This window comes from Pelodiscus sinensis, chromosome 3 (genome assembly GCF_052426305.1).
Source record: "Pelodiscus sinensis isolate ZL-2025 chromosome 3, ASM5242630v1, whole genome shotgun sequence".
NCBI lineage: Eukaryota > Metazoa > Chordata > Testudines > Trionychidae > Pelodiscus > Pelodiscus sinensis.
This window is the reverse complement of record NC_143054.1, coordinates 106,747,732-106,772,432: the sequence shown is the minus strand read 5'-3', so window position 1 is coordinate 106,772,432 and position 24,701 is coordinate 106,747,732. Positions and strand designations below refer to the sequence as shown.

At 48.1% G+C, this 24,701-nt stretch overlaps 1 long non-coding RNA gene across 1 annotated transcript; it reads right to left on the bottom strand.

The window, feature by feature from the left end:
• Positions 1 to 3,694: 3,694 nt before the first annotated feature.
• LOC142827911 (uncharacterized) lies at positions 3,695 to 24,677 on the bottom strand. The gene is made up of 5 exons (XR_016349204.1): positions 24,616 to 24,677; positions 18,963 to 19,041; positions 5,752 to 5,861; positions 5,136 to 5,229; positions 3,695 to 4,094 (listed from the first exon to the last, which is right to left on the bottom strand). It is a non-coding gene; the product is annotated as an uncharacterized LOC142827911 (long non-coding RNA).
• Positions 24,678 to 24,701: the final 24 nt, after the last annotated feature.

Genomic DNA, 24,701 nt, shown 5'->3' with positions numbered 1-24,701 from the left:
ACCCCTGCGCCCCCTTGTGCCCATGAGGCTGTATTGGTCTCTCTCAGCCCGCAACAGCATTCCGCCCCCTATTACTTATCTGTTCGTGCCCAGAACACCATTACGCCCTCTTCTGCCCATGAGGTTGCATTACTGTCTCTGATCAGCTAACACCATTGCGCCCCCTTGTGCCCATTAGTCTGTATTGCTATCACTGAGCCCGCAGCACTATTGCAGCCCCCCCCCCCAGCGTGAATCAGCCTCCATTGCTGTCTGACCACGTAACACTAATGCGCCCCCTCGTGCTCATGACATTGTATTGCTGTGTGTCAGCCCCCAACACCATTACTCCCCCCTTGTGCCCATTAGACGGTATTGCTCGCTCTGATCACCTACCACCATTGCGCCCTCTTGTGCACATTTTCCTGTATTGCTGTCTCTGTGGTCACACCACCATTACGCCCTCTTCTGCCTATGTGGCTGTATTGCGGTCTCTGATCAACTAATACCATTGCGCCCCCTTGTGCCCATTAGACAGTATTGCTGTCTCTGAGCACCTAAAAACACTGCCCCTCATGTGCCCATTAGACAGCATTGCTACCACTGAGGCCCCAGCACCATTTCGCCCCCCTCCAGTGTCCCATAGTCTGTATTGCTGTCTGAACCCCTAACAGCATTTTGCCCCCTCGTGGGTATTCGGATGCTTTGCTGGCTCTCATCACCTAACACCGTTGCACCCATTATGCTGTATTGCGGTTTCAGGTTCCAGCACTATTGTGCCCCCTTGTGCGCACTAGGCTTTATTGCTCCGTGAGAGTCCCCAAAAACCATCATGCCCGTGAAGCAGTAATGCTGACTGAGCCCCCAACACTATTACGGAAATGCGTGCCCATTAGTCTGTACTGCTGTCTCTAAGCCCCCAACACCAGTGCGTCCCCTTTTGCCCATAAGCCTGTATCGCCATCGGGTCCCCGAGTGCTCCTTAGGTTGTATTGCCGTGTCAGCCTCCAATACCTTTGTGCCTAGTCGGCTGTATTGCTATCTGAGCCCCTTACACCATTAGCCTGTATTGCTGTCAGCACGCAACACCATTAGGTCCCCTAGCGCTCATGAGCCTGTATTGCTGACTCTGAGCCTGTTCTAGACCGGGCCAGATCCTCAGGGCTCCTTACAGTCCCTGGCTGGAGACCCTTCCCAAATAGGCCACAAACCCTTGAACACCCAGCGCTTCAGCTGCCAATCCCACCAGCGGGAAGCCTCATGAGAAAAACGGCTCATGCACTCCAGCTCTCTCTATGCCACAATCAGCCCCAGGCTTAACACCCAGGTGAGGGATTATAGAACCCCTTTTTCCTGTCCCAAAGAACCAGCCACAAATTCCCAGTCAGTTGCTCTTTGGATCTTGTCCACAAGATCACGCTGAGCCAATCCTTTAGAATCTAAAAGTTTATTATTAAAAGAAAAAAGCATGAGTGCAAGGTTGTTAAGGAGGATACATTACATGCGCCGAATCACTGAGTTCTCGGTGCAGGCTCTTTGTAACATCTCTGCTAACTGCTATCTTAAAAGTCTCCGGTGTACATCCTATGGGTGAAAGATTCTTCCCGGTTCAGTATTCCTCACAAGGCTGCATCGGAGATCGGGGCGGAATTCAAGGGAAGATGGAGCGTGCCTTTTATATCCATCCCTGGTGTCTTCAAAGCTGGAGCAGGTCACATGGCTCAGTGACCTATCCTTGTGTTCCAAGTCAGCAGTCATGCTATTGGCTGGTTTGCAGGTCCCAGACACATTCTTCACGCGTGTATTGGCCTCTCTGAGAGCCTTGCTAATTAGCATGGTTACTGACTGAACTTTCCTGGGCCTTTGATCTGTCTCAGACAATCTTCCAGTAGAAGCACAGAATACATATTTAAAATTCCACATACAGATATCATACAAGTAAATGAACATACAGAATTAATAGAACATAAACTTTAATTTGACACCTCATTGGGCCCCCTTTGTACAGGCTTTGGGGGCAAACACGTCCCGTCCCGTCCGTCTCCCCCCCCCCCCCCCATGGATGCAGCAGTGACCTGTCTGATCCCCTTAAAATCCAGTAACATGACAGCCTCAACACCCTTGCACCCCTGTGTGTCTATTAGGCTGTATTGCTTCCTGCCACAAGGCTTAGTCAGGGTGCCTGCGGCTTTAAGCGGGGCCAGGAGACAGGAACTATAGCATCCTGATTAATTTGAACTGCTAAAAACAACACTGCAGCCCCAGGAACAGCCAAGCCACCACCTGAGCTCCGGACTTGGCATACAGGGCAGTTTCCCATCATGCGGCCCTGCCCCAGCTTCAGCACTTCTCCAAGGCTGGAGCTGGTGCCAGAGCCCCATGGTGGCTGCCTAGCTGCACACAGGTCAGGCCGCATGGACCCCACGCCGCTGGGAAAGCTCCAACGGAGAAGGCAAGTGTATCCCACACAGGAGCCCATAGCAGGAAGCTGCTGGGCAGAGGAGCAAGGTCAGGATGGCGGCAGGGCTCAGATGGGGGTGGTGTTGGCGAAATGGTGTAGGGTTGCCAGGTGTCTGGTATTGAACCTGACCACCTGGTATTTTCACCCGTCTGGCAAAAATATCAGACAACACCGGACTTAGGTATTTTAAAATACCTAAAGTGTCTGGTATTTTCTGGCCAGGAGACAAAAACCCCAGGGGCTTACCTGGTTCCACAGGGGAGCTGTCCTGTCCCAGCACAGGAAGACAAGCAACCTGTTAGGGCCAAAAAGCCTCAAAAGCATTTCTTAAAGGGGCCATACTTTTTTAATATTTTTTTTTTTAATTTAACTCTTGGTGTCCTTTTTCTTGCTCAACAACTTTAGCCCCCTCTCCCCCCCCCCCCATTTTTAACTATCCCTTGTTGGAGTATTCCTGCTTATATAACAATTTAAAATATATACTAAGATATACATTAATGAGGAGGGTGGCACAGGTCTGAACAAGCACATGTGACCTCAATATTGGCACACAAGACAAAACTCACTCTGCTCAGGGATGGAAAAATCTTGGTGGGAACATGACTTCTTCTCCCCCCCCCAGCCAGCCACACACCCTAGCTGCAAGCAATTGTAGGAAAGACTTGCAAAACCTTATGAGACTTGCACATTGTCACAGGGGTTATTGGAACCTGCCTTAGACCTCTCATGATGCAGTTTACTCCCACCCCGATATCAATGGCAAACAAGCAATACTTTTTGACCATGTTTTTCAAAAGTCTGCCTTAGGCTGGGGCTAGTGGAAGTTGTGGGGCCCTGCTAGTGTCTAAGATGGGATCAAAAATGAGGGGGGCTCCGTGTGCTGCCAGAGCAAGGTCTGGCGGGGGGGAGGGGGCGCGAGCCAGGAACATAGAATGCGGGCAGGAGAGAGGGTTCAGGAGCAGGCTGGGGGGGGGGGGGGAGAAGGTGTGGGGTCTGGGCGTGAGAGGGTGCTAGAGTGTGGTGGTGCAGGGTTATGGGCAGGAAGAAGGGTGCAGGAGCGGGATGGGGCTGCAGAGTCTGGAAATAGGGACCGTTGCAGGAGTGTGGAGGGTCTGGGCAGGAGTTGGAGTGTACATATGGAGTCTGGGCAGGAAGGAGGGTGCAGGAGTGTGGGATCTGGGCTCGAGGGCACCTTTCCGGCACAGCTCAAGTAGATGTAGCTACTTGTTAGGAATAAGGTCTCAACACTCTGGATGTGGTGAAAACAAGTCGGAGGATTTATTACACACAGCACTGGTCGAGCGAGAACCAGGGGTTAAGCTGGAACACACTGGTTAAGCAAAACATTACAATACATTATATCGGGGAGGAGGGGCGCGGCGGACGGAGGGCAAGCAATTCCATAGGTTCTAGCAGCAAGACCAAATGAGCACATAAGCCAATCTACTATGAAGGTTACACAGCAACTCCGCCCATCGCCAATTAAACTTCTTATCAGTAATACAGGTAGTTATTCCTAACAAGCTAAGTAAACCAAACAAAAAAAGCCAGACAATTCAATGGCAACTTTTGTCTAAAAAAGTTATGATGCGTATACAGGAGGACGATGCCGCCTCAAGCTGGCGTGATGATCCTTGGGTCCTGGGCCCATTATCTAGGATTAAAGGAAAACAGTAAGAACATATCACACTCACTAACATTAACAAGGCTGGTGAGGGCCCTTGGATTGTGGTTGCCAGGGCGACCAGGGTCATGTATCTGCCTGTGCTGTGCAGGTCACAGGCACGGTGACAAAACCTGGGACAAATGTCCTTTGTCACACGGTGCACTGCGCTCTGCATCAATGCTAGCACTGCTAGTGAGGATGTACTGCACCGACACAGTGACTGGGTATGTCCACAGCCATTGAACTTAATTTTAGTGTAGACACCGCCTCAGAATGACACTAGCCTGAGAACCAGGCAAAGGGGAGAACTGAACCTTAAACTCTCAGTTTGGGGAGAGCACTGACCCCTGGCTTGTAAAGCCGATGGTGATACAGTCTTCGCTGCCCAGATTATGAATGCAAAACGGCCTAGGAACCAACTTTTCAGATGGGCCCCCACATGTGCAATTGGCAGGTGAACTCCTGTTTTCCATTGGGGTTTTGATGGGCAATAGGCATCTGGAGTGCTAGTGAGGTGATCTATCATCTGTGAGGAATCAGAAAGATAGGCTTGCGGGGAACATCTACTCTGAAAGCTCAGGCGCCAAGTCAACTTAGGTGCCTATAAGGTTCAGTGGCAGAGTAAAACTGGAATTTAGACACCTGAATTCAGATTCACACTTCAACTCCTGAGTTTGTGTCTAAGTACCTTTGTGAGTCAAGATGCTAAGTCCAGAACAGCTGTGTGTGTGTGTGTGTGTGTGTATGTGGAAACAGAACCAACAGCGAAATGTTAGATGGCAAGGCTTCCTACTGAAGAGGAAGGATCCCACAATGAAAAGAGAGAGGGAGAGGCCATATTCAAAAACGGGCACAAGGAGTAGGGGGACAGCTCCAGCTCCTGTTGGCATTAGGACACATTACAATCAATAGGGAAAAGAGGAGGTTATATCTTTTATCGGGGAACCGGGAGTAGCAGAAGGGGGCAGCTATATCTCCTAAAAAGCACTAATGGCAGAAGACGTACGCAGTGAATAGTGGGAGACTTACCATAATTCTTCTATTCCAGTCCTCAGCAATCAGGCGTCCATTTCAATATGGCATCCAGTTTCTGGAACTACGTTTCATTGAAGACGATCACAAACTAGAAAGAGTGCAGACAAACAACAAGGCAGAAAATCTATACAACAGTACCTATATGAAGACAGACTTAAAAAACTGGCCTTGCTTTCACGTGTTACACTGGGTATTCTGAAGGAACATACGGCCTTTGTCTCCTCCTCAGGCAACAAGCAAAAGCCAATGGCAACATTACTTAAGACCTATTACGGAATGCAAACGGTCACATTTGGGACTAGACTGCAGAGGATAAAGCGGTTCCTAAAATACTCAATGGGCGTGATGGACCAGGCCGGGTCTGGGCACTGCTGAGGGCATCCACTGAGGGCGAATTGCTCAAAACCCAGGGCGGCTCATTACAGCCCCAGACTGGAGACTATTTGCAAACAGGTCATATACCAGTCAGGCAGAGCACTTCAGCTGCCAATCCAACCACAGCAGGAAACCTCAAGAGCAAAACCCCTCTGACACCCCAACTCTCCGTGCGCCACAATCAGCCCCAAGTCTGCACACAGGTGAGGGGGTGATAGAACCAAATCTCACCTACCCCAAACAGGTCTTTCCAGTCCCAAAGAACCATCCACAAATCCCCGGTCAGTTTATACTTCGGATCTTACCCACAAGATCACGCTGAGCCAATCCTTCAGAATCTAAAACCTAAAGGTTTATTAATAAAAGAAAGAAAAGCACGAGAGTAAGGTTGTTAAGGAGAATACATTACATGCATTGAATCACCAAATTCTCAATGCAGGCTCCAGGCAGACATGTCACAAACTGCTATCTTAAAAGTCTCTGGTTTACATCCTATGTCAGGATGGGCCAACAAGTCTTCCAGTCTCGCTGTTCCTGGCAAGGCTGCATCTGGAATCAGTAGCAGATTTGAAGGCAAGATGCAGTCCACCTCATGGCGTTTTATATTCTCCCCTGGTATCTTCCAAGCTGGAGCAGGTGACATGGCCAAGTGACCTATCCCTTAGTCTCATGTCACAAGCTATGATATTGGCTGGCTTGACGGTCCCAGACACATTCTGCAAGTGTGTATTGGGCACCTTGAGAGCCATTGCTAATTACCAGAGTCATTGACTGGACATCCGTCCCTATAAAAAGGCACTTCAGGCCAGTATCAGCACAAAGTCCATATCCATAATTCAACATATAGACATCATAAAAGTACATGAACCACACACACAGAATCATTAGAACATAAGCTTTCATTTCACACCTCACATCGGCTCCTACGTACACAACCCCCTGTGGACGCAGCAGTTATCTGGCTGCTCCCTTTAAAATCTAGTAATGGGGCACTGGGCTGAAAACATGTGCTAAGAACTTAACCCTTAGGAGACTGAGGAGAAGGAAGGGCACCTGACACACTATCATGACCCATTAGAGTAGGGAGAAAAGGAAGGAAGAAAAGTACAGGGGAAAAGAGCACGAGAGACCAAAAAAAAAAAACCCTTCAAAAATGGCATGATGGTGCTACCCTGCTGCCTACTAAGCAGACCTCTATGCCGGGCACTAGGGGCCAGAGTGGAAGGAGAGAGGGAACGGGCACCTAGGTAAGAAAAGTACTAAAAGGAGTGCGTGCTATCCTGCCCTGGTGGCAACTGGGGGAAAGGGGACACGGGAGAAGGGGGGCGCTATACCTTAGAATGGCCACTAGGGCGCGGCAGAAGCGAGTGGGGGGGAAGGGCCAGCGAGGCCCGGTGGTTCGCCTCCCAAACAGCGGGGACAGGCGAGGAGCCAGGAGGGATGGACGGGTGAGGTCAACGGTCTAAAGGGCCATAGCGGGAGGAGAGCAGGAAAGGGGCCGCTGCCCAGCCTAAGGGGCAGCAGAGGGCAACCCAACGGCCACACCTGTACAACGGGCACTAGGGGCCAAGGCGACAGGCAAGGCCCACGCGGGCAGCTATAATGCACACAGGGCCTGAGGGGAAAGCCAGGCAGCAGTACTGAAGAGGGAGAGAGTGTCTAAGGGGCAGCCCTACCGTATGAAAGGAGGAAGCATTAAGGAGACTCAGGAGAGGGAAGGGCACCGACACCGTACAGCAACCCCTTAGGAGGAGCATGGATGCAGGGCAGCCAAGAGGAGGCCCGGGCCACGCCCAAGGAACAGCAGCTTGGAGCCGAGAAGGGAAGCGGGCAAAGGGGAGCCTGTACGGCGTAACGGGCACTCGGAGCAGCAGAGGACAGGGGCATGGGGAAGCCAAAAGGGGACTGGGTCCAGAAAAGGGACTAGAGGGCGCCAAGCGGCTCCCTAGTGGCCGTCAGGCAACACGGACACTGCCGCCGCCGCCTCTATTGCCCCGTCATGCAGCACACCTGGCCCCTAAACTCCCCTTTCGCCTTCTCTATCCCACACTGGGTCTCGTGCAGTAGAGCTGCCCTTTCCCCCCCCCCTCCCAGTCCGCGGCCCCTACTGCCCGTTGACTCTGAGGAGGGGAAAAAGGGCAGCTCTACCGCGTAAAGGCCACTGCAGGAGGCAGAAGGTCCCAGGGGAATTAGGGGCGGCCACGCTGAAGAAGGGGGCAATACAGACAGCCGGGACGCGCCGAGCGGGCAAGCAAGCGCCCGACCCGCATCACGGGTACCGGCCCCGGAGGGGGGGGGGGGGGGCGCGCAATAGGAAAAAGGGGAGGCCAAACTGCGGAATGGTCACCAGGGCTCAGCAGAGGACACTTCCTCGGCCTCACAAGACGCTAGGGAGAGCCGAGGCTCAAGGAGGGACGGGTGAGGTCCAGGGCCTAAAAGGCCATAGCGGGAGGAGAGGAGGTGTTTATGCGGCTAAGGGGGCAAAGAGGCCCACCTATATGCTGGGCACTTGGGGCCAGAGCGGAAGGAGAGAGTGCGAAGGGGCACCCGGGGCAGAAAAGGACTAAAAGGAGTGCGTGCTATGCTGCCCTGGTGGACACAGACGCTGAAAAGCAGGGACAGGGCAGCTCTAGGAGCTCGCGGGCACTGCAGACAGAAGAAGCGTGTCAAAGAGAAAAGGGCCGTCTCTTTTGCCTACTGTGAAAAGGATGTGTTGAAGCTTACTTGGAATATGTCAAATGAGCACTAGTTTAATTGTAACTGTCAAAGAGAGGCAGCATTGTGAGATACAGGAGATAAAAATGAAAACAAAATTTGATTAGATGACCAACAATAACCCCGCCGCTTTTAAACGAGTAAGTAACTCAGACAGCAGTATGCAACAAATGTGCTAATTACCTCAAAAGGAGCAGACGAAAGTTTTTGTAAAAGCAGAATAAGACAACAAAAATCTAATGTCAGCAATTGTCAAGCGAGTGGAGGAGTACTAAAAATACTAAAACAAGTTAGCTGAAACAGACTAAGAGTGGACGGGTTGCGAATCTAAAAAACTAAATTTAATCAACTAAAGCTCCCTCTTTGGCGCTGAATCTCGCTGCCGTACATAAGCTCCGAAAGGGGAACAAATAAACTCTAAAAAAAGAACGAACACCAGTCGTAAGTTGCAACAAAAAATCTAAGGAAAGAAAAAACAAAGAAAAGAATATCTCCTGAATCTAAGCAAAGCTTCTATCTTTCTTAACATAAAGATTATATATTTGTTAACTCCATAAATTGTTTAAAAGTAAATCAGGAGTGTATATCTGTAAGAGAAGTTAGTATTTCTTGGGGTTTTTTTTTTTTTTTAACTGTACTATTTTTCTACTTTCTTTGTATATTATATGGCCTTAAAAAATCAAAAATAGTAAATTGATTTCAATAGAAAATTAATTATAAAGTAAATAGAAAAAATCTGTTTGACCCTAAAAAAAAAAAAAGTATTCCTCTGTCTGTAGTTTCAAATCCTTTAAAGAACCAAACCCAGTTACCAAAATGGCGTCACGAACAGGATTTGACAAGAGCAGAAGATGCCCTTTTGATAAGTTAAACAAAACAGAAGGTATAAAACCTCTCAACCACTAGTTCTATCGTAATAAAGATGAAAGGGAAGAAAAACATGCTCAAAATAAGAGCACTTCTAGCAATAGGGGAAAAAAATCATACCTATAACCCTACATGTAACATGTTCAAAGTTAAGATGTTTAATAGCTAATAATGATCTAGCAAAATAAAAGTTAAAAGATTGCAAAATACTATTACCAGACGTAACACAAAAAACCCCATCTAAAGAAACAAATTAGAAAAAACTGCAAAACATATTAGAAAGAACAGCCGATACGCGACAGATCCGTACCGAAATAGAAGTAGCCCAGAAATATTAAAATTGCCAAGTCAAACAACTAACAAGTACTAGAAGACCTTATAAAATATGCTAAAAAAAAGAAAAGAAAATATTTAACTGCCGACAAATGAGATCCAACTAAAGGGGTCCGTGTACTTTAGCACTAGTTGAAAAAAGCCAAAAACAGTTAACAGCAGCACAGAGAGCTGATCCTCACCAATTTAAATATATACAAGATCCAGGTCTGATAACAAGAAGACAAAGTAACACCACAAACAGTATAGCAAAGAGTAGAAGAGAACGAAAGAAACCAAAGCCTAAAATTGTAGCCAACAGCCCTAACAAAGACTAGTGTTTGGGGAATATTAGAAACTATAAATGATTTAAAAGTAGTACGCAAACATACCTCAGCACCAACATACGATCCCCCGAGAGACACGCGTAAAACGTGCGAAAATTTCCAAACCCCGAAGAAGGGGAAAGACCCAAACACAGAAGAAAAAGCCATATTTAGTTTTCTGTTAAGAAATAGATACAGTAAACCAGATTTTAAAAAGATAACGCCCCAAGAACAGAAACAAGCAGCAATAGAAAAAAAAAAGATAGCAGGAATAGACAAAAATTCTCTAAATCAAAAAACGAGTAGCAGAAGCCCCGAAACAATCCAAGAAAAAAAGATAATAGAATTTATATAAGTGCTGAAGTATTAAATTAGAACACCAAGAATTATGAACAATTTAAATAGTTATTAGATACAAAAGCCCAAATAACCATAATAAATGAAGCAAAAGTACCACATTAAAAAAGAAAACGTAAAATATGAACGTCAAGACTAAATGAAGATAAAATGTATCAACCAGAAGTAATAAAAGTAAAACAAAAACAGAATGTAACAAAAACCACAGTAGTACTAAAAGAAAAGAATATACTAAGCATAAATATAATAATACAGAATCCAACAATACGACAGAATTTAAAAACAGTATTATCAATACAAATATCCAATGAAAAATTACATGTCACAAAAGGTGAATAGTATACCAACAAAAGCAGAAAGAAAAGAACCCATTAATCAGTCATTAAAAGAGTTACTAATAAATTAAACAAGTATTACACACCCAATATAAAAGTCCAGCATAAAGAATACCAAAAAAAAAAAAAGAAAAAAAGAGAAAAGAGATTATAGAAAAATAAATGAAGCAATACAACCAGTTGCCTTTACCACCCCCCCCCCCAAAACAAACCAACTATAGAACAATATTTAAAAGAAAAAGAAGAATTAAAATAAAGAGCACTAATAGATTTAAACGATATGTTTTATAGTATACCTATAAAAAAGAACCTTAAATTTTTCAATTAGAAGAAAATACTATAGGTGGAACGCATTACCCCCAAGGTTATAAAAATTCACCAGCACATTAGCAACAGATGCCATAAAGTATACCCTTAGTCAACAAAGTTAAGAACAAGATCCCCGAATAGTATACTATGTAGATGACCTTTTAAGAAGAGACAAGACACAAGAAGCTATAGAACACTTAACCACTCAAAGATAGCAAATAAACGAAAGAAAAGTAACTATAGCCCAAAGTAAATACTCCCTTCTAAGAATTCAAGTGATAGAAAATAAAACAATAAGTACAACTTACCCCAATGGTGTAAGTAAGTAGTTAAATAACCCTCCGAAAACCCACAAACAGCTACAAGAAGTTTTAAGCATAGTAAATTATAATGAAGCAAGTATTCAACAGTTAAGACATAAAATAAAACCCTTATTGAAATTATTAAAAAGAAAGAAAGAAAGATTTAATTATCTACAATGAAAAAGCCCAAGCAGCCTTAATAGAATTAAACCAAAATTTGTAACACCCCACTCTATTAAAAAAGTAAGACCCTAAGAAACCCCCAAGAGAATTACAAATTAACTAGAATGAAGAGTGGGTAACACAAAGAGAAAAACAAGAAAAAGTAGATAAATTGATTTTGCAATTTAACAAACCCCCAAAACATTATAGTGAATATAGAAAACTATTATAAGTTTAATAAAATAAAAGATAAGTACTTTTTTAATGACAAGTGTAAGTCTTACTTTACACACTCCAAAAGTGTCAGCTTTAGCATAGCTTACCATAAAAATAATACCACCAAACTTTGAAAGCCAGACAAATACTTAAGAAAAACTGTATTATAGCGAGCTAGTTAGTCAAATGTTAAACTAAGAAAAAATGTAATGCCCTAAAGCCCCAAAAGCTACACCAAGAATAACAGAAACACCCTAGATATTAACAGATAAAAGCATGAAAGGGGGAAAAACAAAAGCAAGATATTACTGTACCAAATGTGAAAACAAGTTCTTTATTGTGTTAAAAGAAAAGAAGCAGAAGTAGAAAAAGTTAGAATAAGATTACAACATACACAAGAAAGTCACCATAAAAATTAAGCATAGATAGTATGTATGGTATAAAAAGACTGTTAAAAAAGAACACAGACATTGAAACACATGCAGGGTGGAGAGAAATATAGACCATCATCAGAAATCACGTAAGTGGTACATCAGTAAAACATATCCCTAGCCATAAAGAAAGATACAACACTAACCACAAACAACTAGATAAAGAATTGCAAGAATTTAAAGTGTTAGTAGAAAAAAACAAAGAAAAAGAAGAAGTAAATCCATTCATAAAATACTTACATGAATACACAAGCCACTTTGAAGACACAAAAAGAAAGAGAATAGATAAAGCAATATATACAGGAAGAGAATCAAGAATTAAAATAAAAGAACATGAAAAAATACATAAAAGCCTGTAAAATTTGTCACAATACTAAACGTATAAATCAGCTAAAATATGCCTAATAAAGCATATAACCCAGAATATCATAAACCAGGAAACCATTAGCAAACAGATTTATAATAAGACCATTACCGAGTGCTAAACAATACCCAAAGCGAGTAGTTGTGGTAGAGTTAAGAAATCAGAGTACTATAGTAATTCCTTTTTAAAAAACCAAAAGCAAAACACATACTAAAAGCCTTAGAAAAAATAATAGCAGCTTAAAGACGCCCACAAATAATACAATCAGATAGAAGCCCACCATTTAGAAGTAAAAAATTAGAAGAATAGTCCATAGAAAAAGGCATAACATAGCATTTAAATTTCCCATACCATCCTCAATCCAACAAAGTAGCAGAAAAGAAAACTGATACCTTAAAACAGCAACTAAAAATAGCACCTTTAAAGGTTAACACCTAGTATTAGATACAGTTTTATTAAATGTAAATGAACATACAAGCCGACAGCCAGATATAAAACCCAAGCAGCAACCAAACTAAAAAAAGCCCTCCTATAAAGCAAAGAGAAAAAATATAGATTGTATAGCCAACGAAAAATAAAGAGAAAAGAGTAGCATTAGAAAGACCAAAAAAGTTACCATTCACCTATGTAATCACAACAAAAACAAGAAAAAGATTAGCACACCATAATTAGCTAAGTAGTAAAGAATGAAATTAACAGTTCCACAAGATTATATATTACAAGTTGTTCATCATCACTAAAAATCACGTTAACAGTGCAAGATAGACCAGCTTAAATAGTAAGTATGATCCATTACAACAAAACTAGACCCAAGTCAAAAACACCACCACCACCCAAACTAAATTAGCTAACAAACCAGCCCAGTGGCAAGTGTGTAAAATAAACTATACCACCCCCACTAGGAAAGAAGAAGTACAGGCAGTCCCCGGGTTACATGGATCCGACTTACATCGGATCCCTACTTACAAACGGGGTGAGGCAACCCCGCACTCGCTGCTTCCCCCCAGCGGACCAGGGAGACGCGGAGCGGCTTTTCTCAGCAGACACCTCAGCTTGAGAATAAAGGACTGAGGGAAGTGAGGTGTGGGAGAATAAAACTGAGCTCTGGAGAAATGTTTGGCTAGAGTTTCCCCCTACAGTATGTACCAGTTCCGACTTACATACAAATTCAACTTAAGAACAAACCTACAGTCCCCATCTTGTACGTAACCCGGGGACTGCCTGTAAATCAAACTCTAGTTATAATTCAACAAAATGATACCAGTTAGAATATGTCCCGCTTGTATAGTATTAAAGCTAACATGAACAATTAAGTAAACAAATCATATGAAAGCGCACACTCCCCCCTCTCCCCCCCATACAATGATAAGCATACAAGCCCCAAACCAAAGTTTATTTAGCTTTAGCATAACACCATTATATGGCGTATAGCTTAATATTAGCAACCCAACAGAAACACACAACCCATAGATCCAAACCACATTTGTTAACAATTCCACTATCTGGAACCACAGCCTTAGCTACATCAGATAGTAATGCAACCCTTCCAACATTAACAGTTGTAATACCCCCCTCAAATTTACAACCAACAAAAACAGGAAGAGTAATAATAAGATTGCAACCAGCATATAAAAAAGAAAGAAAGAATAGAACATAGTATAAATTGCACAACATGAAAGTCACGAAAAAAGAAAAGAAGATATATAAGCAACCAAAAAAATTATTAAAGCAATGGGAGGAGGATGTAAAACCAGATTTGTTAGCAATTAATTCATTAAGTAGAAAAATAATAGTCACCATGAAAAAGCTGAAACGGCAAAATTATTACATTAAGTAAATACAGCTGTAAACATATCTAATACAAATGCCGATAAAACAAGAATAAAGTAACAATATATCTATGTATTTAAATAATCTAAATTGCATAAGTTTGTACAGTAGTAGTAGTAGTAGTAGTTTTAGAAAAAAATTATTGCAAAAAATTAAGAAAGATGAGAGAGGGATAAGTAAAAAAGCACCATTAGTCAAAATACCAGATACAGCACAAATCAGTCATGAAATAACATCCCATAGAATTAATATAAGATAAGAAGCAATAATTATACCAACAAGAAAGATATAAAGAAACAAGTGAAGTATAAAGAAAAAGAATAGTTTCTACACCTAAGCATTAATGTAATAGTTCAGAAAAGTTCAAGATGTGTAAACCAGCATTGTTTAATAGACAAAAAGTTGTGTCCACATTAACGAGTAAAATTAATTAGTTACCAAATAAATGTAAAGAATACATAAGCTCTAACCAAACCCATTTAATTGTTTGTCACTGTAGTGACTCAATTTAGCAATTGTTAAGCAAAAAAATAATGCATAATAAATGTTATGTTATACCAGTTAAAATGAATGTCACCGTACCTTTTCGTAATGTAAACAAACTATAAAACTTAACACAAATGAGTTACAACTGCACTAAAAAAAGCAATAAGACTACTGAACAAAATATAGTGTCGTAGATCCGATTTTTAACAAAAGAAATGAAAGCCATAACAAAACAAACTTTCCAAGACACCCAAGTAATATTACCAGTAGAGCATTTCACAATACAAAAACTAAACTTACAAAAAATAGAAGTTATAAATCTAGACGTAAAGAAACGAAATTAGAACATTTTGTTAAAAGTTAGAAAATGTATTAAGCTAGCAATCAAGAATCAAACTGTAAAACACGTAAACGAATCACCCATAACAATAGTAAACGTATTACATAATTTAGATAAAACAATTAAGTATAAAAAGTACAAGACGACAAAAAGCAAGTGTTTAAAACTTTTTATCCATGTTGATATCAAAAAAAGAGTTTTAGATTATTTGTACAATAATAATATTAATAATTGTAATAAGAATATTCTATATGTGTAAAAATTTTTCCCAAAAACAAACTATAAAATTTATGAAAATAAAACAAATAGAAAACGAGCAAATAGCAAATCCACAAGCACAGAGGGAAATAAAGTTATTGTAATTAAAGTGTCTCATTTGACTCAAAAGGATGTGTTAAAGCCTACCCAGAATATGTCAAATGAGCACTAGTTTAATTGTAAGTGTCAAAGCAAGTCAGCATTCTGAGATACAGGAGATAAAAATGAAAACAAAATTTGATTAGATGACCAACAATAACCCCGCCGCTTTTAAAGAAGTAAATAACTCAGACAGAGGTATGCAACAAAAGTGCTAATTACCCCAAAAGGAGCAGACGAAAGTTTTTGTAAAACCAGAATAAGACAACAAAAATCTAATGTCAGCAATTGTCAAGCGAGTGGAGGAGTACCAAAATACCCAAACAAGATATATAAAGTTAGCTGAAACAGACCAAGAGTGGACGGGTTGCGAATCCAAAATCCTAAGTCTGATCAACCAAAGCTCCCTCCCCGGCGCTGAATCTCGCTGCCGTACATAAGCTCCGAAAGGGGAACAAATAAACTCCAAAAAAGAACGAACACCAGTGGTGAGTTCCAACGAAAAACACAAAGACAGAAAAAACATAAACAAAAGAATATCTCCTGAACCTAAGCAATGCTTCTATCTTTCTTAACATAAATATTATATATTTGTTAACTCCATAAATTGTTTAAAAGTAAATCAGGAGGGCATCTCTGGAAGAGAAGTTTTTATTTCTTGCTTTTTTTAACTGTACTATTTTTTTTTACTTTTTCTTTGTATATTATATTGTCTTAAAAAAAATCAAGAATAGTAAATTGATTTAAATAGAAAAAATAAAAAAGTCTTTGTTTGACCCTAAAAAGAGTATTCCTCTGTCTGTAGTTTCAAATCCTTTAAAGAACCAAACCCAGTTACCAAAAGGCACCTTGACTAGGAGGAGACTAGGAGAAGGGGGAGCGCTATACCTTAGAATGGCCACTAGGGCGCGGCAGGAGTGGGCGGGGGGAAGGGCCAGAGAGGCCCGGCGGATCGCCTCCCAAACAGCGGGGGGACAGGCGAGGACCCAGGAGGGATGGACGAGTGAGGTCAACGGCCTAAAGGGCCATAGCGGGAGGAGAGCAGGAGAGGGGCAGCAGACGGCGACCAAACGGCCCACACCTGTACAAGGGGCACTAGAGACCAAGGCCCACTCGGGCAGCTATAATGCACACAGGGGAAAACGAGGCAGCAGTGCTGAAGAGGGAGAGAGCGTCTAAGGGGCAGCTCTACCGTATGAAAGGAGGAAGCATTAAGGAGACTCAGGAGAGGGAAGGGCACCGACACCGTACAGCAACCCCTTAGGAGGAGCATGGATGCAGGGCAGCCAAGAGGAGGCCCGGGCCCCGCCCAAGGAACACCAGCTTGGAGCCGAGACGGGAAGCGGGCAAAGGGGAGCCTGTACGGCGTAACGGGCACTCGGAGCAGCAGAGGACAGGGGCGTGGGGAAGCCCAAAAGGGGACTGGGACAAGAACAGGGACGAAGGGGCGCCAAGCGGCTCCCTCTCTAGACTGCTGCGCCTAGTGGCCGTCAGGCAATATGGGACACTGCCGCCGCCTCTATTGCCCCGTCAGGCAGCACACCTGGCCCTTAAACTCCCCTTTCGCCTTCTCTATCCCACACTGGGTCTCGTGCAGTAGATCTGCCCTTTTTCCCCCCCCTCCCAGTCCGCTGCCCCTACTGCCCGTTGACTCTGAGGAGGGGAAAAAGGGCAGCTCTACCGTGTAAAACCCACTGCAGGAGGCAGAAGGTCCCAGGGGAATTAGGGGCGGCCATGCTGAAGAAGGGGCAATACAGACAGCCGGGACGAGCCAAACGGGCAAGCAAGCGTCCGACCCGCATCACGGGCACCGGCCCGGGGAGGGAGGCGCGCAATAGGAAAAAGCGGGGGAGGTTAAACTGCAGAAAGGTCACCAGGGCTCAGCAGAGGACACTTCCTCGGCCTCACAAGATGCTAGGAAGAGCCGAGGCTCAAGGAGGCACCGGTGAGGTCCAGGGCGTAAAAGGACATAGCGGGAGGAGAGGAGGTGTTTGTGCGGCTAAGGGGGCAAGGAGGCCCACCTATGTGCTGGGCACTTGGGGCCAGAGCGGAAGGAGAGAGGGAAGGGGCAGAAAAGGACTAAAAGGAGTGCGTGCTACACGCTGCCCTGGTGGCCACAGACGCTGAAAATCAGGGACAGTGCAGCTCTAGGAGCTCGTGGGCACTGCAGACAGAAGAAGCGTGTCAAAGAGAAAAGGGCCGTCTCTTACCTACGCGGCACCTGACTAGGAGGAGACTAGGAGAAGGGGGAGCGCTATACCTTAGAATGGCCACTAGGGCGCGGCAGAAGCGAGTGGGGGGGGAAGGGCCAGCGAGGCCCGGCGGATCGCCTCCCAAACAGCGGGGGGACAGGCGAGGACCCAGGAGGGATGGACGAGTGAGGTCAGCGGCCTAAAGGGCCATAGCGGGAGGAGAGCAGGAGAGGGGCAGCAGACGGCGACCAAACGGCCCACACCTGTACAAGGGGCACTAGAGACCAAGGCCCACTCGGGCAGCTATAATGCACACAGGGGAAAACGAGGCAGCAGTGCTGAAGAGGGAGAGAGCGTCTAAGGGGCAGCTCTACCGTATGAAAGGAGGAAGCATTAAGGAGACTCAGGAGAGGGAAGGGCACCGACACCGTACAGCAACCCCTTAGGAGGAGCATGGATGCAGGGCAGCCAAGAGGAGGCCCGGGCCCCGCCCAAGGAACACCAGCTTGGAGCCGAGACGGGAAGCGGGCAAAGGGGAGCCTGTACGGCGTAACGGGCACTCGGAGCAGCAGAGGACAGGGGCGTGGGGAAGCCCAAAAGGGGACTGGGACAAGAACAGGGACGAAGGGGCGCCAAGCGGCTCCCTCTCTAGACTGCTGCGCCTAGTGGCCGTCAGGCAATATGGGACACTGCCGCCGCCTCTATTGCCCCGTCAGGCAGCACACCTGGCCCCTAAACTCCCCTTTCGCCTTCTCTATCCCACACTGGGTCTCGTGCAGTAGAGCTGCCCTTTCCCCCCCCCCTCCCAGTCCGCGGCCCCTACTGCCCGTTGACACTGAGGGGGGGAAAAAGGGCAGCTCTACTGCGTAAAACCCACTGCAGGAGGCAGAAGGTCCCAGGGGAATTAGGGGAGGCCATGCTGAAGAAAGGGCAATACAGACAGCCGCGACGAGCCAAACAGGCAAGCAAGCGCCCGACAGGCGAGGACCCAGGAGGGATTTATGGGTGAGTTCAATGGCCTAAAAGGTCATAGCGGGAATCTAAATGGAAGGTATGCGCCCTAGCTCAGATCAAAGTATAGAAGGTGAGAAGGGGGTATTGGCTCCATTGAGGGGTATGAGGGATTAGCCGAGAGGGAAAGGATCATCTGCCTAACATTGAATACGGAACACACCAGGGAGAGAAAAGGAGGGAAAGGGTAGCAAATCTGAGTACAAGTAATGGGGACTAGGAGGTTTCAAGAGAAAAGTGGGTAAGGGATCTTTATTCTTCCTAAGGGGAGCAAACAGCAGAGGACCGTCAATCAAATAAGCGGCAGCTACACTGAGGAAGAGCGTGAGGACCAACAAAAACACATAATGGGAAAGAAGCCGTTATATTCCACAATGGAAAATAGGGTAAGAGAATCAAAGGAGAGGAAAGGGTGCGTATATTGTCAGCCACAGAAGCTATAGGTAGCAGATGCTTTCATGTTCAAGGGGCATTTATACCTGCTAAAGAGCACACATGGAAGGAATGGTAACACTAGGGAAAGGGAAGCCTTACCGTAATTCTTTTGTTCTCATCCACAGCGCTTGTGTGCCAATTCCATCATCAGGCATCATGTTGACCAATTAGAGGAAGTCTGATGAAGGAAAAAAACTAGCTTAAAACAGACAAAATCACTATAAGGCTGTGGTCACCAACAGGTCGATCGTGATCGACTGGTCAATCGTGAGGCCACGACCAGTCGATAGCGAGGCATCCTGTCCGCCCCGCCCCCATTTCCCTCCCACCCCCGAGAAGCCCCACTACCTACCTAAAGTGAAAATGGAGGTAGTGTAGGCTTCCCGGGGATGGACAGAAGTCCTGCAGCTTAGCACCACTTCCAGCGATTCCCGAAGTAGCGCTAGCTGCTCTGCCGGGTGTACTGCGGGAGGGAGCATTGGCTCCCTGCACCACACAGGAGGGGTGAGTCAGCCCCGGGGCAGGCACGCACTGGGTTTCCCTGCACGGGCGGGCGGGGGGGGGGAGAAGAGAGGAGTTCAGCCCCGGGGCAGGCACACGCTGCTTTCCCTCTGGGGTGGAATCCTGAGAGGAGGCAGAAGCAGGGGACTCTCTGCCTCCACTGGCACCCCGCTCCCCAGCCACAGAATTCTGTTCCCACTCCCCTGTTCCCAGCTACAGAAATCTGTCTCTATTCCTGTCCCCACTGACACCCTGTCCCCAGCTGCAGAAACCTTTCCCCACTGGCACTCTGTCCCCTGCTGCAGAACCCTGTCCTCTTCCCTGCCCCCCGCCGCAGAACTCTGTCCCCACAAAATGTATAATTATAAATGCTTCATTTTAGATTTAAATAGCATGAATAAAAAACATTTATTTCATAACTATAAACACATGATTTTAATTTTAAACATCGCATAATTTAAAAATAAACTGTTTATCAGAGTCTGTAAGTAAGGGCTGGGGATAGCAAGTGATGGACAGGAGGGGAATAGAGAGGGCGGGGCTTCAAGGAAGGGGCAGGCTGGTAGATCTTCGCCTGTTTGGAGATTTAAAAAGCGATCTCGGGTGTAAAAAGGTTGGAGACCACTGCTATAAGGTATATGGGCAAGGGGACACTAAGCACAATTACACTAGGCACAAGCGGTAAAATTAAAAGCGTCAGCTACACTGCGCAATAAGCACTTGGGCTAAGATGGTAGAAAAAGCTTAAAGAGCACCACTGAGGGCAGAAAAGAAGGGGAAGGAACAAGCGTGCCTATCCTGCATAACCGACACAATGGGAAGCAGAGCCCCAGAAGGCTATTCTTCACATTGGCCACTGGGGGGAAGCAGCAGGAGACGGAGGTGGACCGCTTATACAGTCTAAGCAATACGAGAGGCAGCAGAGAATTCAAAGCAGGAATAAAGTGGTGGCTGAACTAAACCAAGTCTCCTGAACACAACAGAGGAGGCATAGAAAGGGGGGGGGGGGAGGAGGAGAAGAAGACACACGTAACTTTTGAAGCACAGGAGAGGAGGCCTAGATTACCTAACATGCAGTAGGCAGATGGAGAGTGAAATGGTGGGAGAGAGGGAAAGGCGGCCACCCCGGTTAATAGCCAGCACAGAGCGTAGATACTTCTATACCACAAAACAACACTACAGGTAGACTGAGGAAGGGGGAGGTAACGCACAATGGGGAGGAGAGAAGGGGAACGAAAGCAGTCCAAGTACAACGGGCACTAGGACAACAGGGAGAGGAGGAGGAAAGGGAGAAGAGGGCCAAAAGGCGGGAAAGGCAGATCGAAAGGCTAAGAGGCACAACTCAGGGCAGAAAACAGGGGCGCCTAGCCTCCATAACCAACCCTCACAAATGGCAAAAGAGGGAGGGAAGACATGTTCTACCTCCCAACGGCCACTAGGGGGCAGCACAGGGGCTGAGGGCCATTGTTCCTTCCCCCCACGCCCTCCTTTTACAACCTAATGGACGCTAGGGGCAGCAGAGTGCTCAAGAGGGCAAAGAGCCCTCCTTACTACATTACCCCTTCTAGTGTCACTGTGCAGGGACCCGCCCCTCACCCCCGTTTACCCTCTCCACGCCATAGGGGGCGTCCTTATGCAGTAAAGCTGCCCTGTCCCCTCCTCAGAGTCAACGGGCTGTAGGGGCAGCGGACTGAGGAGGCGAGAAGGAGGCAAAACCCACATTTTAACGCCCACCAGGGCACGCAGAGGATGAAAGGGGACCGAGGGAGGATAGGCTCAATAATGAAGAACAAGCGGGAAAAGGACGCCCTTATTTCATAGCCGCTACCGGGGGCAAGAAAGGGGCAGCTCTCTTGCAAAAAGGGCAGGAAGGACAGCAGACAGTGAAAGGGGAGCAGAGGCAACTATAGCCCACAAGGGCCATTAAAAACTGAGAGGAGACAGGGGCTCCAACTACCTCAACACCACGACTAAGTACAGCTGAAAGCAAAGTGGAGAAAAGGACGGTTATGCGCCTCATGGACGCCCCCCGAGGCAGGAGTGGAAGGAAGGGTGGCTATCCTGAGGAACAGGCTTTAGGGGCACCAGATGGCAAAATGGAAGGCTTTACTACACAATGGGCAGTAGGGGCAAATGACTGAAGACAAAGGGGCACTTATAAAGCTAATGGGGAAACGAACACAGCAGAGGTGAAAGGGGGGAAGAGAGCTGTTATTGTTTACACAGGGCACTAGGGTGGAAGAGAGCCAAGAGCGGAAGGGAGAAGGAGGAGCAGGTAGATTGCACAAAGCACACAAAGGGGAAGGAGAGCTTCTATAGGGAGGAAGCGGCAGCTAAACTGAACAAGGTCTCCTGGATACAACAGATGAGGCATAGAGGTAAAGGGGGGGGAGGAGGAGAGAGACACATTTCTAACGTAAGAGGCACAGGAGAGCAGACAGTCAAGGAGAAAAGGTTAGGTTGCCTAACACGCACTAGGCAGAGGCAGAGTGTGAAATAGCGGGGCGGGGAGGAGGAAAAAAGAGTAGGCCACCCCGGTTAATAGTCAGCTCCGAGCAAAAGCACTTGTATACCACACAACAGCAATAGAGGGAGCAAATTGAGGAGGGTGGCCGTAACACGCACAATGGGGAGCAGAGAGGGAGAAGGGGAAAAAGAAGGCAGTTCAAGTACAACGGGCACTAGGACAACAGGGAAAGGTCGAGGAAAGGGGCAAGAGGGTCAAAAGGCGGGAAAGGCAGATCGAAAGGCTAAGAGGCACAACTCAGGGCAGAAAACAGGGGCGGCCTAGCCTCCATAACCAACCCTCACTCAGAGCAAAAGAGGGAAGGAAGACATGTTATACCTCCCAACGGCCACTAGGGGACAGCACAGGGGGTGAGGCCCATTGTCCCGTTTCCCCCCCCTTTACAAGCTAATGGACGCTAGGGGCAGCAGAGAGTTCAAGAGGGCAAAGAGCCCTCCTACTACATTACCGCTCCTAGTGTCCACTGTGCAGAGACCCGCCCCTCACCCCCGTTTACCCTCTCCACGCCATAGGGGGCGTCGTTATGCAGTAAAGCTGCCCTGTCCCCTCCTCAGAGTCAACGGGCTGTAGGGGCAGCGGACTGAGGAGGCGAGAAGGAGGCAAAACCCACATTTTAACGCCCACCAGGGCACGCAGAGGATGAAAGGGGACCGAGGGAGGATAGGCTCAATAATGAAGAACAAGCGGGAAAAGGACGCCCTTATTTCATAGCCGCTACGGGGGGGCAAGAAAGGGGCAGCTCTCTTGCAAAAAGGGCAGGAAGGACAGCAGACAGTGAAAGGGGAGCAGAGGCAACTATAGCCCACAAGGGCCATTAAAAACTGAGAGGAGACAGGGGCTCAAACTACCTCAACACCAGGACTAAGTACAGCTGAAAGGAAAGTGGAGAAAAGGACGGTAATGCGCCTCATGGACGCCCCCCGAGGCAGGAGTGGGAGGAAGGGTGGCTATCCCGAGGAACAGGCTTTAGGGGCACCAGATGGAGAAATGGAAGGCTTTGCTACACAATGGGCAGTAGGGGCAAATGACTGAAGACAAAGGGGCACTTATAAAGCTAATGGGGAAACGAAGCCAGCAGAGGTGAAAGGGGGGAAAAAGAGCTGTTATAGTTTTCACAGGGCACTAGGGTGGAAGAGAGCCAAGAGCGGAAGGGAGAAGGAGGAGCAGGTAGATTGCACAAAGGGACAGGAGAGCTTCCATAGGCAGGAAGCGGCAGCTAAACTGAACAAAGTCTCCTGAATACAACAGATGAGGCATAGAGATAAAGGCGAGAGGATGAGGAGAGACATACACTTCTAATATACCAGGCACAGGTCAGCAAGCAGAGAGTCAAGGAGAAAATGTTAGGTTGCCTAACACACACTAGACAGAGGCAGAGAGTGATATTGTGGGGCAGGAAGGAGGAAAAAAGAGGTGGCCACCCTGGTTAATAGTCAGCACAGAGCGAAAGAGGGGAAGTCTCCCGTAGTGCACGTTGCTGCTCCTAGTGCCCCCTAAGCACAGCAACCACCCCTTAAACTAAAGTCCAGAGCTTCCTAGCTGTAATGTAGTACAGTTGCAAAGTCCCCGCTCCACTCCCGCCAGTCAATGAGCGCCGGACCTAGCACCCTGAGGGGAGAGAGAGAGAGAGAGAGCAGTACCGTGAAGAGCAACGTACATAGGATCCGCCCTCACCTCCGACCCTTGCGCTCAGGAGGCCCCGCAGCCCCCGGGGAAAAGCAGCCCGACGCCGCGGGCCCGGCCGCCCCGCAGCCCCCGGGGAAAGGCGGCCCGACGCCGCGGGCCCGGCCGCCCCGCAGCCCCCGGGGAAAGGCGGCCCGACGCCGCGGGCCCGGCCGCCCCGCAGCCCCCGGGGAAAGGCGGCCCGACGCCGCGGGCCCGGCCGCCCCGCAGCCCCCGGGGAAAGGCGGCCCGACGCCGCGGGCCCGGCCGCCCCGCAGCCCCCGGGGAAAGGCGGCCCGACGCCGCGGGCCCGGCCGCCCCGCAGCCCCCGGGGAAAGGCGGCCCGACGCCGCGGGCCCGGCCGCCCCGCAGCCCCCGGGGAAAGGCGGCCCGACGCCGCGGGCCCGGCCGCCCCGCAGCCCCCGGGGAAAGGCGGCCCGACGCCGCGGGCCCGGCCGCCCCGCAGCCCCCGGGGAAAGGCGGCCCGACGCCGCGGGCCCGGCCGCCCCGCAGCCCCCGGGGAAAGGCGGCCCGACGCCGCGGGCCCGGCCGCCCCGCAGCCCCCGGGGAAAGGCGGCCCGACGCCGCGGGCCCGGCCGCCCCGCAGCCCCCGGGGAAAGGCGGCCCGACGCCGCGGGCCCGGCCGCCCCGCAGCCCCCGGGGAAAAGCGGCCCGACGCCGCGGGCCCGGCCGCCCCGCAGCCCCCGGGGAAAAGCGGCCCGACGCCGCGGGCCCGGCCGCCCCGCAGCCCCCGGGGAAAAGCGGCCGGACGCCGCGGGCCCGGCCGCTCCGCAGCCCCCGGGGAAAAGCGGCCGGACGCCGCGGGCCCGGCCGCCCCGCAGCCCCCGGGGAAAAGCGGCCGGACGCCGCGGGCCCGGCCGCCCCGCAGCCCCCGGGGAAAAGCGGCCGGACGCCGCGGGCCCGGCCGCCCCCATGTGGGACGGCACCCAAGGCAGAGTCAGGCCCCAGGCGCACGGGTTTTTAGGCCGAGCGGGTGAGGGATGCAGGGCAGGGTCCCAGCCGAAGGGGAGACTCCAGGCCCAACGGGAGGGGAATACTCACGAAGCAGCGGAACGAAAACGGCAGCGCTCAAGTCTCATCACAGACGGCAGCCTCACCTTCGGAGTCCCCACCGGCAAATAGCGCTC